This window comes from Hipposideros armiger, unplaced genomic scaffold (assembly GCF_001890085.2).
Source record: "Hipposideros armiger isolate ML-2016 unplaced genomic scaffold, ASM189008v1 scaffold_270, whole genome shotgun sequence".
Lineage (NCBI taxonomy): Eukaryota > Metazoa > Chordata > Mammalia > Chiroptera > Hipposideridae > Hipposideros > Hipposideros armiger.
In genome coordinates, this window is record NW_017731620.1 from 721,617 (window position 1) to 735,443 (window position 13,827).

The 13,827-nt window shown below is 38.9% G+C and overlaps 1 protein-coding gene across 4 annotated transcripts in view; it reads left to right on the forward strand.

The window, feature by feature from the left end:
- Positions 1-13,827, forward strand: part of PLS1 (plastin 1) — a 103,534-nt gene that overhangs the window by 19,031 nt on the left and 70,676 nt on the right. The window contains exon 1 of one of the 4 annotated variants that reach the window (XM_019656949.1): positions 7,400-7,547. The exons of the other annotated variants lie outside the window; for them this stretch is intronic. The gene's annotated coding sequence lies outside the window, so the exon portion shown is untranslated. Of the gene's footprint in view, positions 1-7,399; positions 7,548-13,827 lie in introns of those variants that run through there. 4 annotated transcript variants of the gene reach the window in all.

Genomic DNA, 13,827 nt, shown 5'->3' on the forward strand with positions numbered 1-13,827 from the left:
TTATAAATGAAACTATGATAGTTTTATTTTCATTTTCAATTTTACTTCAGAGCCACATGTACGTACCCAAAGAGCCGCATGTGGCTCACGAGCCACAGTTTGCCAACCCCTCATATATAATATATATTGGGTTGTCGGAAAAGTCATGACACATTTTTGCAATGAAAAACAGAAAAAAGGGGTCGGCCAAGTGGCTCAGTTGGTTAAGACTTGGCTTAAGAACGCAAGCTCTGAACAACAGGGCCGCCGGTTCACTTCCTACATGGACCAGTGACGCTGCGCCCAAACTGAGCTGTCGCTGAACTGCCAACAGGTGTCAGGATGGCTCAGCTGGTGTAACAACAAAATTACCTACCTTGAGTTTAGAGGCCATGAGCTGTCGACGGGAAGTCAGATGGCGACTGGCTCCCTCCACAATGAAGATTGAAGAACAACTTGGCTGGTCCCCTTTCCTAATTCCCCAACACTATTCTCCTCCCCCAATTCCCTAATAAAATCTTTAAAGTAAACAAACACAGAAAAATAAAAAATATGTCATGATTTTTCCGACAACTCAATATTTGTATATTATCATTATCATGTTCATTTTTTTGGCTATGGAAACCATCGGAATGACTAGCCCAAGGTGATGAAGTTAATGAGAAGCAGAGTCTATTCATTTCAAAGAATTCTGATTCCAGAGCCAGGGCTCCTAATGATATATTTATTACACCCTCCTAGGTATTGAAATATATGCATTAAAGCAGTTAAGCTGTGGGTTTTTTTTTATCACAATGTAAGAAAATAGAAATGGTGAATAAAGATATTAAGATTATTTTCCCTAAGAGGCAAATATGTAATTGAGAAAGGAAGCATTTAGGAAGTAAGTGTTTGAATAGTTTTTACTATTTAATTTTATCTTGTCCATGAGCAAAGATAATTAATTCAGACTAATTTGGGATAAACTGTGTGCTGAGATTTTCCTTTTTTGAACTACGCGAATTAACACTTGAGAATCAGCTCAGGGTTGGATTTGCAATAGAATGATGCATCATGTCCAGCTCAAAAATCATAACACAAATACTCTGTATATAGAATTTACAGAATATTCTGTTGCATGTAACACATTATGCTAAAGCACTTTGTAACCTGCAAGTCATACTGTGAAGGAATCAGGTTAGTCATTTCAGTGGGCGGTTTTACCATACATACAGCCTGAGCCCTAGTTTCATTGTTCTTTCAGTTGACTCAGTAGAAAAGGATAAATCTCAAGTAAACAAATACAACCTGTGAAAGATTCCTAGTGGACTATTTAAAATTTCCCCTAATTTACTTTTGGACCTGTTTTATCTTGAACCCAGAGGAAAAGGACTACAGAATCCATTCTTGTCCTAGGAAGTCTCTGAGAAGAAAGGGAAGATGTGATACATTTTATTTTCCCATTTCAGGGTTGGTCTTGGAAAGAGAAGTTAGACAAGAAGGAAGGATTTTGAAAATCAAATATTTACCTTGATACTGACTCACTAATCTAATCTTATGGGCAAAAACCAGAAATTCAAGAGGTACTCCAACTTGGGACTCTCTGGAGTCTGTCTCTGTTTGTGACACTGCAGTCATTTGATGGTGGCATAGCAGTACTTTTAACCAGCTCATTGTATTGGGTTGTTGGAAAAGTCATGACGCATTTGTGCAACGAAAAACATAGAAAAAATACATCATGATTTTCCCGACAACCCTATACATGCCAATAACAGATGATTTGAGAGAAGAAAAGATCTTTGTATGATTTTATTGCACAGTGGTAATTTCCTAATTAATAATTCTTGAAGTTGTTCTATAATCTAATTGCCAAACGAAAAGGGCTAGTAGGTGATATGGTCTTTCCAAAAACAATAAGCTTTTATTTGCTTTTAATTAAAAAAATTAAGTGTACCATAAAGTTCTACATTTGGAACTTTGGATTATGGAATTTTTTGCCGTGTAAAAACACAAGATATAGCTTTTTTTTTTTTTTCACGAGTCCTAATCTTTGAAGGAATGAGAGATGTTGAAAAGAAGATTATGTTTTTATTTTGAGCCTCTTTACCCTCTCTCACCTACCCTCCTGGAGTCTAGGCCACTTTGGGGTAAACATTTGCCCATTTGTTCATGAGTCCTACAATTATGGCTTCATAACTGATAATGGAAGCAACCACCAGCTAGGGAGGAAAAAAATACATATGTTTCTTTCTTTCCGCTACACAATACTGTAATTTGAGTTTGGGAACATCTCAGGAAATTAACAGTGGCAGGAAGTAGATTTGTGCTTAGCTCTTGTTTGTTCATGTTTGCTGTCTGAAGGAAAGGCAGCAGGAGAAGGAGGATGGCAATGGTCTGAAGGATTGTGGCAAACTGGTTTATACCTTTCCAAATGGTATGACTGTCACTGGCCTAGCCTGGTGTTACCATGTGGAAATGTGGGCTCAGTGTTGCCAGACCGTCTGATTTTAAAAGAGAAAATAGAAATCTGAATTTTACGTTACTCTCCTAATTTTTATGTTAGCTCAAAATTTAAAACAACAACAACACTTAGTGAGCCATAGAGGACATGTGTTCAGGATTTGGCCCCTGGGTGCCATTTTGTCCCTTTGGCAGTCAGGAGAGGCTCTTAGGTTGGTGAAGAAGTTACAAGAGCCCTGACATGGGTGTCCCAGGAGTGTGGAGGCTATAGAATGCAAAACCTGGTGTGGGTTTCACCCTTTTCACTCTTTTTCTGTTTGGCTGATGAGATTGTGTTTTAGTTCTTTTAAGGAAAGCCTTTTGCTCTCCAGAGTAACCTCCTGGAGGAGGAGGGGCTGGGGATGTTGAACGCTGTTGGGGGCTCCGGGAGCTGAGTGGGACTGAGCAGAGGTGGGACAAGCCTGGCGACACTGCAGGGTTTGAAGCCAGTGTTCTAAAACTTCTGAATGAGACCCACAACATTACAGGATGTGGGTAGGTGGGCAGAACATGGCTCAGAAGCAGAACTGCCAGACCCAAGGATGGAAGGTAGGGGTGGAAGGGGTGGCCCTGAAGAACTGCCTGAGGGCTTGACATCACTCTGGGAGGTGGGGTGGGTGGGGCTGCTGAGCCTGCTATCCTGATCAGAAGGTTGTTGATGATTGACCCACACAAGTAATCTAGGCTGCACTTCCTGGAAGCTCTGTGACTTCTTTCCATTTACACCACTTGAAGAACTGCATGTTGTTCAGGAGTGGGGACTTTCCGATGTTCGCCAGCCGATGACATGCGGCTTCAGCATTGTGGCTTAGATAAGACAGGGTCACGGTGCCTGCAGAACGATCCTACCTTTGGAGTCCCAGTCAGATTCCCTATCATTCCCACAGTCACATTGGAATATCTTGGGTTGAAGCGGCTGATAATTCATTCTCTTCTTCTCTATATTCTCTGAACTGATTAAGAAGTAGAGGCCTCTCGATAGAGTTCATAGTACCAACTTTATTCCTGGTGAAGGTGAACCAACTGGGAATGTAGCCTGGGCCTGTGTGGCCAAATGTCTTCCTCATACCTCTCCTCCTGGAATTTTAACTTCTTCCCACCCCATTCCAGGCAGACCTGCTGGGCCGGTGCCTCTGAATTGATCACTATATGGAGAAAAGGGCAAGCCCTTGTGTTCTGAAGACAAGCTACTGCAGAAGAGGGACAGGGCAAGCTCTGTGAGGATAGTGGCCCTGAACACTTTCGCCCCACTCAGTAAAGCGGTGGTTCTCAAAGTGTGGTCTTCAGACCGGCAATGTCAGCATTGCCTTAAAATTTGTTAGAGATGCAGATTTGTGGTCTCCAACCCAGACAAGCTGCAATGGGCTACTCTTGAGGATGGGGCCCAGAAGTCCATGCTTTGACAAGCCTTCTTGGTGATTCTGTTGCAATTAAATGTTGAGAATTAGTGCAGAATAGGAATGAGGTTCAGCGCATCCCAGACACTTACACTCTCACTGGTGAGATAAATCTGTTCTCAGTCTTTGGGGGGAGTGAGAAAGGAGCAGAGAAAGAGGCCGGAAGTGCTGCTTTCACAGTAGGCCTCATTGAGACATAAAGATAGGAGAATGGTCCTCCTGACAGATAACCCTCCTAGAGGACTATACTCTGAGAAGGATCAGCATGTGCCAACATGAAGACATTCTTTGGATGTCCCTTTTCTCATCTGTTAATGTTTCCTACCTTTTCTATAAAGGAAAAATGAGAGAAAAAGGAATAATGAAGAAATGAATGCAAGCAGAGAGAGGAAGAACGCTAAAGGATATAGAAAAAAGTAATGAAATAGGTATTATATTCCTCCCAACATTTTTTATAATTAATTGTTTATTTTATATTTTATTAATTAGAAATTTAGTCTTTGGTTTATTTTCCTAGTTGTGACCAAACTACAGGATCCTCAGTCATCAGCAGGGACTCCAGGCTGCCGTGCTGAGTGCTTCCTGTGTGTCTATTCTTTTCCATGGTATTGAGTTGTACATATTGTTCAGTGACATGATTATTTGTGTCCTTTGTATTCCCTGGCAGTGGAGATTATGTAACTGGCTTTGTAATTTTGAGCAGGTTGTTCACTTTCACCCTCAGCAGTTTTCCAATCAGAATGGAGGCCTGCTTAGTTACTGCAGTACTGGGTGATGGCAACGACTTGTCCCCGCAGTTCATCTACTTGTCCTTTCATATCCTAAGATGAAAAAAGAGGCATAGTTCCTAAATGCTTGTGCTTGGGAAAAAAAGTCTTTTTGCTTCAGCCAACGTTTTTAGAGGTGTGGTATGAAATTATGCCTCCTTGAGTATATGTAACCTCAGAGATAGGGCTATTACAGCTCCCTTTATTTATTTTCCACAATACAACCTCTTGTAAACACATTTAATTCCATGCAGTCCAGAATGGAAGCTTGTTTCAATTATATTTAATCTTTCCAGATACTGTACAGGAATGAAAAATGCTAAAGAGTTCAAACTACCTCTGCTTATAAATATTTTGCTTTGACTTCATCCCAAAATGGAATTACAGTCGTGTTTATAATCACAGCATATGAATAGTTACTATGTTTCAAGAACTGCTAAATCTGTAATAACAACCCTATGGATAGTTAGGTCTTGCCATTCCCGTTATACAGATGAGGAAACTGAGGAACAAAGAACGTAAGTGACTTGCCCAAAACACTCCATTGGTAAGAGGCAGCAGCAGAGTCAAACCCAAGTCTGTTTATATCAAATCTATACCCTTAACCATCTAGTCTGTTCTATGGACTTCCTTCTAGGCTAACTCCTGACAAGAACTGCATTTTTGGCCTTGGTCAGAATAGGAGAGAAGTATCAGGTGCTTGGTGGGAGAAGTAGGGAATGCTTTCAGTAGTATTAGTCATTCATTAAGGGACAAGATTCAGATATTCTTAATTTTGATCCGATTTAGATTCCTGGGTCCCACCTTAAAACTTCTGAAGGAGAATCTTTGGGAATGAAGCTCAGGAATCTGCATTAATAGTAAGCTCACAGGGTGACCTCATGACTGTTAGTGAGAACCACTGCCCCTGGTTGCCGGGCAGTATTTGGTGTCTGTTGTAGTATCCCTGGGCCCTAGTCTGTTAGGTGGGACAAGACAGGCGCCCCTGCTAGTCATTATCGGCGGAATCTTAAATATTTTAATTCTCTAGTATGTGTGTTTTTTTTAGGGTGCTGAACTGAATATTTGACTAACTTCCAATATGTGTGTATCTTCTATCTGAAGGAAAATTTATTTACGGAGAGCTGTAAAGCCGATATTGGCCCCTCCACCCAAACCTACTCTCCCTCCCCCTCTGCTTCTCCCAAATGATAGCTGTTCAAACGTCCTGTTCTAAATAAAGCTATCTGAGCCTATATTAGTTTTCTTTGATCCCATAACAAAATGCCACAGATGTAGTGACTTAAACAACACATTTATTATCTTACAGTTTTATAGGTCAGAAGTCCCAACACAGGTCTCACTGGGCTAAAATCATGTGTTGGCAGGGCTGCTCCTCTCTGGAGTCCTCTGGGGAAGGACCTTTTTAACGGCCCATTTGGGTTGTTGTTAGAATCCGGTTTCTTGGGGTGGTAGGCCTGAGGTCCCTATTTTCTTACTGGAAGTAAACTGTGCTGCAGCGGGCCCAGTGAAGAGAACCTCGGTGTTCTCGAGGCAGTCAGGTTGGGTCTGGACCACGTGGACAGAATATGTGTCCTTATATTGGTGCAACATTTGTCTCTCTCCTGCTCTCCTGGTATTTCTGCTAGTTCTACCATTCTGTGGCTGTAAAGAGCAACAGTAAGCCTTCTTCAATACAGGTGCCTTTTAAATATTTAAATTCATTTGCGTGTACTTTTAACAGTCATTGAGGCATATTTTAGGTATAATGGACTGTACCCATTTAAATTGGACAGTTCAATATTTTTTGATAGAGTATACACCTACAAGATCATCACCACAATCAAGATGCAAAACGTTTTCATTACCTCCCAGAGTTTCTTCATGTCCCTTTGAAGTCCATCCCTCCTCCCACCCTGTTCCAGGCAACCATCCATCTACTTTCTGTCACCATATGTTAGTTTGCATTTCCTAGAATTTCATATAAATGGAATTATACAATATGTACTTTCTTTTTAAACTAGAAAAAGAACAGGTTTTGATGTCACAAACCCTAGAAAAAGGGTTTGTGACATACAAACCCTTAACTTTTTCATTCACTTTGTGAAGCAGTTTTATAACAGCCATTATTTACTTTTATGGAGCTATCATAACAGGTGTTTCAGACTTCTTCTTCAGCAAATTAACCATTCAGTGAAAATGGACTGTAGGTTTTATAAGTGAACCTGTTCTTGCCTCATTTAAAAAGTAGAATTGGACTATAACCCTCAAGGCACTTTCTAGCTTTAACACTGTATAACTCTACATAATGTTTCTAGTTACTATTGAAAGGTAAATTTGTACATTTGCTTGAATTTTACAGTCACTGTAAAAAAAAATTCAGTAGGATGTAGTGGTGTTTTTTTTTTTTAATTTAATAGTATTTCCTAATTCTTTCCAGGAATCTCAGTGTATACTTAATTACTTGATGATTGTTTCCCATGGTGCAAACCAAATTGCCATTTCAAAATTAAAATGGCAAAGGAATATTTGTAAAAATAATGTAAGACTTCATAGGGCAGTCCCATTCCATAGGAAGAAGACCTGCCTGAATGGAAGTTAAAGGGTAACGTGAATATCCTGGTATATTTTAAGCACCACAGTCATAATCTGCCAGAAATCATGATGACATCTACATTTTGCCTCTTGATTTTTTTTTTTTTATAGTTTTAAGCCACACCCATGTTGCAAATTGGCCTTTCTCCTTGAGACCAAGTTCTTACAAGATTAAAATCTGTAGTAGTAGGCAGGACACTTCAGTGTGGAGTTGCTTATTTTCTTTGGTCAAACACTGATTTTGGCAGAGGATTATTTGAGAATAGACACAGGTCAGAGAGACTGAATTTTAAATCTTCTGAATTGTTTTCTTGGATCTCCAAATCTCAGGTGACAAGACCAACAGAAGCAGGTATGAAAAATTTTCCCTTATGTTAATAACAGTAATCTAGCCTCAGATTCTAGAGTTGCTTTTTTATATGACTGGTAAATTGAGCTAAGCTCCCTCATGGTTTTCGTGTTTTTTTTGTTTGTTTGCTTTGTAGTGTATTTCTTGCTTTTGGGATTGGGCTTTGCCTAATCAATGCAAATAGTAACCATGGTGTGAGCCACATAATTCTTAATTCTCTCTTAATTTTTCTTTTTTGAAAACTATTTCTTCCTTAAACAATATTTGTTAGGAAAGAAAGGACTGTTTTGGTTTATGCAGGGTTGGATAAAAAAGTTTAAATATATAATTTTTGATTTGGCTTTAACTTTCCCTTTAGAAAGATATATGTAAAGTTTTAGGAAAATGCTCAAGTGACTAAATATACTCTTTCTGTGCCATCTCGAATGTAAATGTATTATTATTGCTTCAAAGCCTGACTCTTTCAGTCTGGTGAAACAGCTCTTCTAATCTATAGTTTAATCATGGATAAGCAAAACCCTTTTTTCTAAAGAGATTCCAGAGATACAGAAAACAAATGGTAGTAGAGAATATCGCCAGAGTTAGAGATGTGGTAAGACTGTGTGCAAGCATCGGGACTCTGAAGAAAATACTTAAATTAAAATAAATTCTTTATTTTTGCTCTTCTACATTTTTAAGTTCCAGAATGTATTTGGAGACAGTGCTCTTGCTTCAAAGCTTTTCTTCACTGTTTTATTGAATTTGGGAAGAAGCTGACGGTTTCCTTATAAAGAGTGTACAGATGAATGAGCTGCTTTTCACTTGGAGCATTTTTAATGGTTTCTGAAGTTGACTGAGAACCCTATATCTTTACCCTGTAGGCTATAGCAGCCTAACTTTAGCTCTTTTCTTAGTAAAGCAGAAAATGAGCAGTTCCTAGTCCATGTAAAGCTGAGAAGCTATTGAATGATGCATGTCGAGGAAACTTGGATACTGATACTGCTGGCAATTTGCACAGGTCTTAGTGCCAAAGAATTAAATACTATTGAGTTTTCTTAAAAGAGGCCAGCTTTTGAAAAGCTAAGTATGGTCCCCTTTTCAGTGACCTGAGCTCTCAAACTTAGGTAGAAAGTTGAGACTTATCTGCTCAGCTCCGTGAAGTGGTCAACCGTTGAAATTTAGTTTGTGTGCATTACTCTGTGGCTCTTCGTGGAGGAATGAACACATCATGACCAGTTAACTCTGGAAAGTGAGTGCCATGGACAAATTTCACATAGTTCTTTAAAAAACCATTTATGAATTTCTTAGGAACCAGGATTCCCTTTCCTGCTGGCATAACAGGGAGTCCAACAAAGGCTGTGCTCTTATGCCAGTCCTCATAATGAACCTGCCAAATGCTCAATTGTGTTCCTGTGAAGGAGGGGGGATAACATTCCTTTATGATCCCCAGTTTGGATCAGCTTACCACCCAAAGCATGATATTTGATTACCCTTATTATGTTACTTTGCGTAGCTACAAACGTTACTAATGGCATGGCTTTATCTAGCCATTAGAAAAGCCCGTGTTCAGCTGCTGACTTCAGTCCATGCTGTAACAGGCCCTGCTGCCTGAGACCTCAGTAATGCGAGCCTGTGGAGAATGGTGCAGCCCTGGGGTTAGGTGTGCACTGTAAGCACATACAGCTGGAACTCCTGAATATATTCCACTGAGTGTCTGACAGCCTGTTTTTCCTCCTAGGTACTGATTTTAATCTTGAACGCTCTTTGTGTCTGGGCTTGAATTGCCTTAAGAATTATAAAAGTTTTCCGACCTTTTCTGACCACATCCTTCTATTGGAATTGAGGTTTTTTTCCTTCCAAATGTTTCCAACCCATTTCTCAGTTTTGCAGGGTAGAAGAGACACTGATATTAACCAGTAAAAATGTGCAGTTGTTGACTAATATCTCATGGGACAGTGTGTACACAGGGCACTGTTTATTGTCTGTGAAAAGCTGTATTTTATATAGTCTTGATAATTTTGAATTGTTTGTCCAATTTGTGGTCACATTTGCCCCTGTTTTATTTTCTAATGTCGCTGGTGAAGATTCATATTAGGAGTGGAGGTGTTGACTCCACCATTTCTTAGTGTTTGTAGCATATGCTCAGTACCTTTTCTTTGTAGGCATCTTTTAAAGCTCCTTGGCCATTTGGTGAAGATAAATTTGATATCAGCTAGATTATATAATCCATGATTCTACTCAACCAGGTATGCATAAACTGCAGGATGTCAGAAATGCTGGAAGTGATCAAAGGAGTGACGGCCCACTGTCCAGCCTCTGCTTTGTGGTGTGTGCTCCCCTCTCCTGGGGGATGCCTTGAAGTGTTTATGACATGGGATCCATCTGTCAAAAGGACCAAGTTAGGATGCTAGTGAAAATACCTTTGTTAAATACCATATTTCCCCATGTATAAGACACACCCTTTTCCGAAAAATTTGGGGTCTAAAAACTGGGTGTGTCTTATACAGTGGTTGTAGATTTTTTTTACTTGTATTTTTCTGCTTTTTTCGCGCTTGTTTTTGCGCTCATATAACCACTGTATAAGATGCACCCAGTTTTTAGACCCCAAATTTTTTGAAACAGGGTGCATCTTATACATGGGGAAATACAGTATTTATAAATTTAGTTTCGTTCTCTAGTATTTCTTCCTAATGTTTCCTTCTGTGCTCTGGTGGAAACCAGAGTTCTTGGTGACTGTGTTGTCTTCTGAGGACAAAAGGTGTGGCCTCACAAGGGTGTGGCTTCAGTTTTCTCATTTGTAAATAGAAGGGATTAGACTGGATGACTGAAGGTTTTTATCTGAATTTTGACCCCGTTTAGTTTTCCATTTGTTTTTTTGACTGGTGCAGGCCCATGTCTGTTAACTCATCCTCATAAATAAGTAACTCTCACTGCTTGGAAGTTGTTTCTATGAGAATGATTTTCAGAAATATGAGTGACATTGGCATATGCTTTTTTTTTTTTAAGATTTTATTGGGGAATTGGAGGGAAACAGCATTGGGAAATTGGGGAAGGGAAACAGACAAGTTGCTGTCCTTTTGTTCTTCAATCTAGTTGTGGAGGACGTCACTTCACTGGCCCATGTTGGTGTTGTGATCACTGTGCTCTTCCCGGGTAAGGCAGTCACTCGCTGGCCATTGGATGGCCGCTCATGGCGGCTCCTGTCCGCTGCTGGACACTCACAGTAGTTTACGGCAGCCCACTGCAGCCGGGCCTGCAGCCTATGCCGACACCAGGGACTCACGGCAGCCCAGCTCCAGGTCAAGTTGTTGTTCACCATCTTAGCTGTAGAGGGCGCAGCATCACTGGCTCTCATGTGGGATCCGAACCGTGGCCCTACTGCTCAGAGCTGGCGCTCCCAAGCCAACTCTTACCCAACATGCCACTTGGCTGGCCCGTGGCATATGTTTCTTTAACTCAAGATTTTAGAAATATCTGTCACACCCACACTACAACTTCAAAAGTCTCCTTACTCTTCAGAGGTTAACCTATTGTTTCTCACTGAAAATGTTGAAGACCGATGTTGAGAACATGTTCTCCAGGAAATTATTTTTAAATGTTTTTTTCCCAAGGGAACTTTTTGGGACAACCTGGGGCTGGAGTTCATAATCTGGAGCATGTAGAACTCTAGGGGGCCCATGTGGGTTTGGGGGTGAGATATGAATGCACTGCTCCCTGAATATGCAAAATTTCTATCTGGTGTATTTTCCTGGGTGGAGGGCCTGTAGCTTTTTATCAGAAAGGCTAAAAATCAGAAGACCTTTAAGAATCAATGCCATAGGGGTAGTGCAGGCATTTCAAACATAACTTACTCATCTGAATTTACTTTCTAATCTGATGTGCATCATTTTTGTATGTTTTCTGCTCTCTACAGCATTTGTTATTTATTATTATGAAAATCAATAGCATTATTAGTAATACTTAATACTGTGTTCTTGAAAACACCATGCTTTATTCTTAATAACTTTTATCCTCATGATATTATCTTGCTTATGGATGATAATTCTTATTGAATGTAATAAATAAATAATATTTTACTTCTTAGAAAAAGAGAGAATTTGGGATTAAATTAGAATAGAAGTTAAAAACCTTGTGCAGAATTGTTTTATAAACCTCTAGTCATCTAGTTTCACCATCTAAAAGAGGCTTGTCTCTCAACCTTAAATATCGTGCGAAAAAATTATTTCTTGGCAACCTATTTGATGTCTTCATTGCTCTTAGACATTCAAGAGTCGGTGTGGTTTATGGAAAGAAGCATGACACTCTGGGCACACTCTTAAACACACTGAAAATAGTACCAGCTTTGGACTAAGCTATGTCGATTGACCTACCTCTGTTTTCTTCATATGTAAAATGGGAATAAAATAATATGAGGAAACAAGGTGATACTATTATATATGTGTAAAAATTTTATTTTCAGTTCTGCTTAATACATTCAATTGATGTGAGTCAAATGTCATAATATATGTGAAAAGGCTTTACAAGTTAGAAAGCACTTAAGTGTGAGACTGACTTCTTTTTTCTTTTTCTTTTTTTTTTTTTAGCTGAGCCATCCTGCCAGCTCAGATGGCAGCTCAGCTCGAGCCGGGCGTCGAACTGCTATTGCTCAGAGCTCACACTCTTGAGCAAGCTCTTAACCAACTGAGCCACTTGTCCGGCCCGAGACTGACTTTTCTTGATAATAGCATGTGTTCCTTACAATAAATATCGTGGGTTTTGGGCCACCATGAAGAATCAGTTTGAAACTTGCTTTTCTTTCACAAAGTTTAGGTTATTATTATTAACTAAGAATAAAATCTGTAACGAATTTGCCTTGAGACATTTGTAGTAACTGAATGAACAGACTTAAAGGAAAAATCCTTCACATTAAAACATACGAAGAAAAAACATTGGATAAGGCAATTAATGTTATTTTAAGATTCTGAAATTAACTAAAGTAACATTTTCTAAGATTGCAAAAGTTGGGTAGGGTCAGACTAACTCTATGAGCAGAATTATTAAATACCCTTGTGACGGGTCCAGAGTACCTTCCTGGGCCTAACCTAATTCGGAGTAGTAGAAACATGGACCTTGACACTGTTGTTTGAATTATATCACTCTAGTACTTACACTAGCTGAGAGGTATTAAGCAAGTTCCTTAACCTTAGTGAGCTTGAGTTTCATTTTGAGATTTAACTGCTACATTTGGGAGTTGTTTCAAAGATTAGAAATAATTATATAAAGTGCCTGGCACATAGATTCACTTCATATAGTAGATAGTATCAACTATAAAAAAAAAAGTGCTGTTAATTTCATGTTTGTACATTTCTGTGTCCAGGCAGGTCTGCTGTTTAGGCCCCATTCATCACTTAGCCTTTCATTCCAGGTGCTTTTGTTTAAACCTAAGAACAAATCCTAACATACATAAGCCTTTCCTCTGTATTAGAAAATGGAAATGTTAACTCAGGGGAGTTGCTATATAATTTGCTTTAAAAATAGGTTCCCTGCTATATTTTCTTAAAACCAGATGAAGAGGTTTGGTTAAGAAAAATGCATTATGGAAAGAAGGACCACTGTATGCAGTTGTAGGATGTGCCTTAATGTGATATGATTTTCTTTAAATTTTTCTGTCATAATTTTAATTATAAAATAACAAAACATGCAAAAGAATAGTGAGAATAATATAATATGTTCATATTTTCTCTGCCCAGATTTAAGAAATGTCAGCAATTATCATTTATTTTATATATCAGCTTTTTATTTTCTGTAAGAAATAAAACATTAGAGATATGATTACAGGCCCCCCATTTTTCCCCCTTTTTGTTTTTGTTTTTGTTTTTGTTTTTGTGTGTCTCCCTCCCACCCCCCACGCATTTTAATCCCTTCCCTTTGCCAACAGTCCTAAAGTTGGCACATGTTAATTATTCTTCCCATCCAGCTTTCTATATTTTACATTAACATTTCCATTAATAATATAGAGTGCTACTTTATTAGTTTCAGGTGTACAAAACAACATAGTGATTAGACATTTATATACCTCACAAATAACCCCAATATAAGTCACTCATCTGACACTGTACATAGTTATTAGAATATTATTACCTGTATTCCCTATGCTGTACTATATAGCCCTGTGACTATTTTTAAAAATTATACTTGACATTTAATATTATTTTATATTAGTTTCAGGTGTACAACATAGTGGTAGACATTTGTATAATTTATGAAGTGATCCCCCCGATAAGTCTAGTACTCATCTGACACTATACATAGTTTTTACAATATT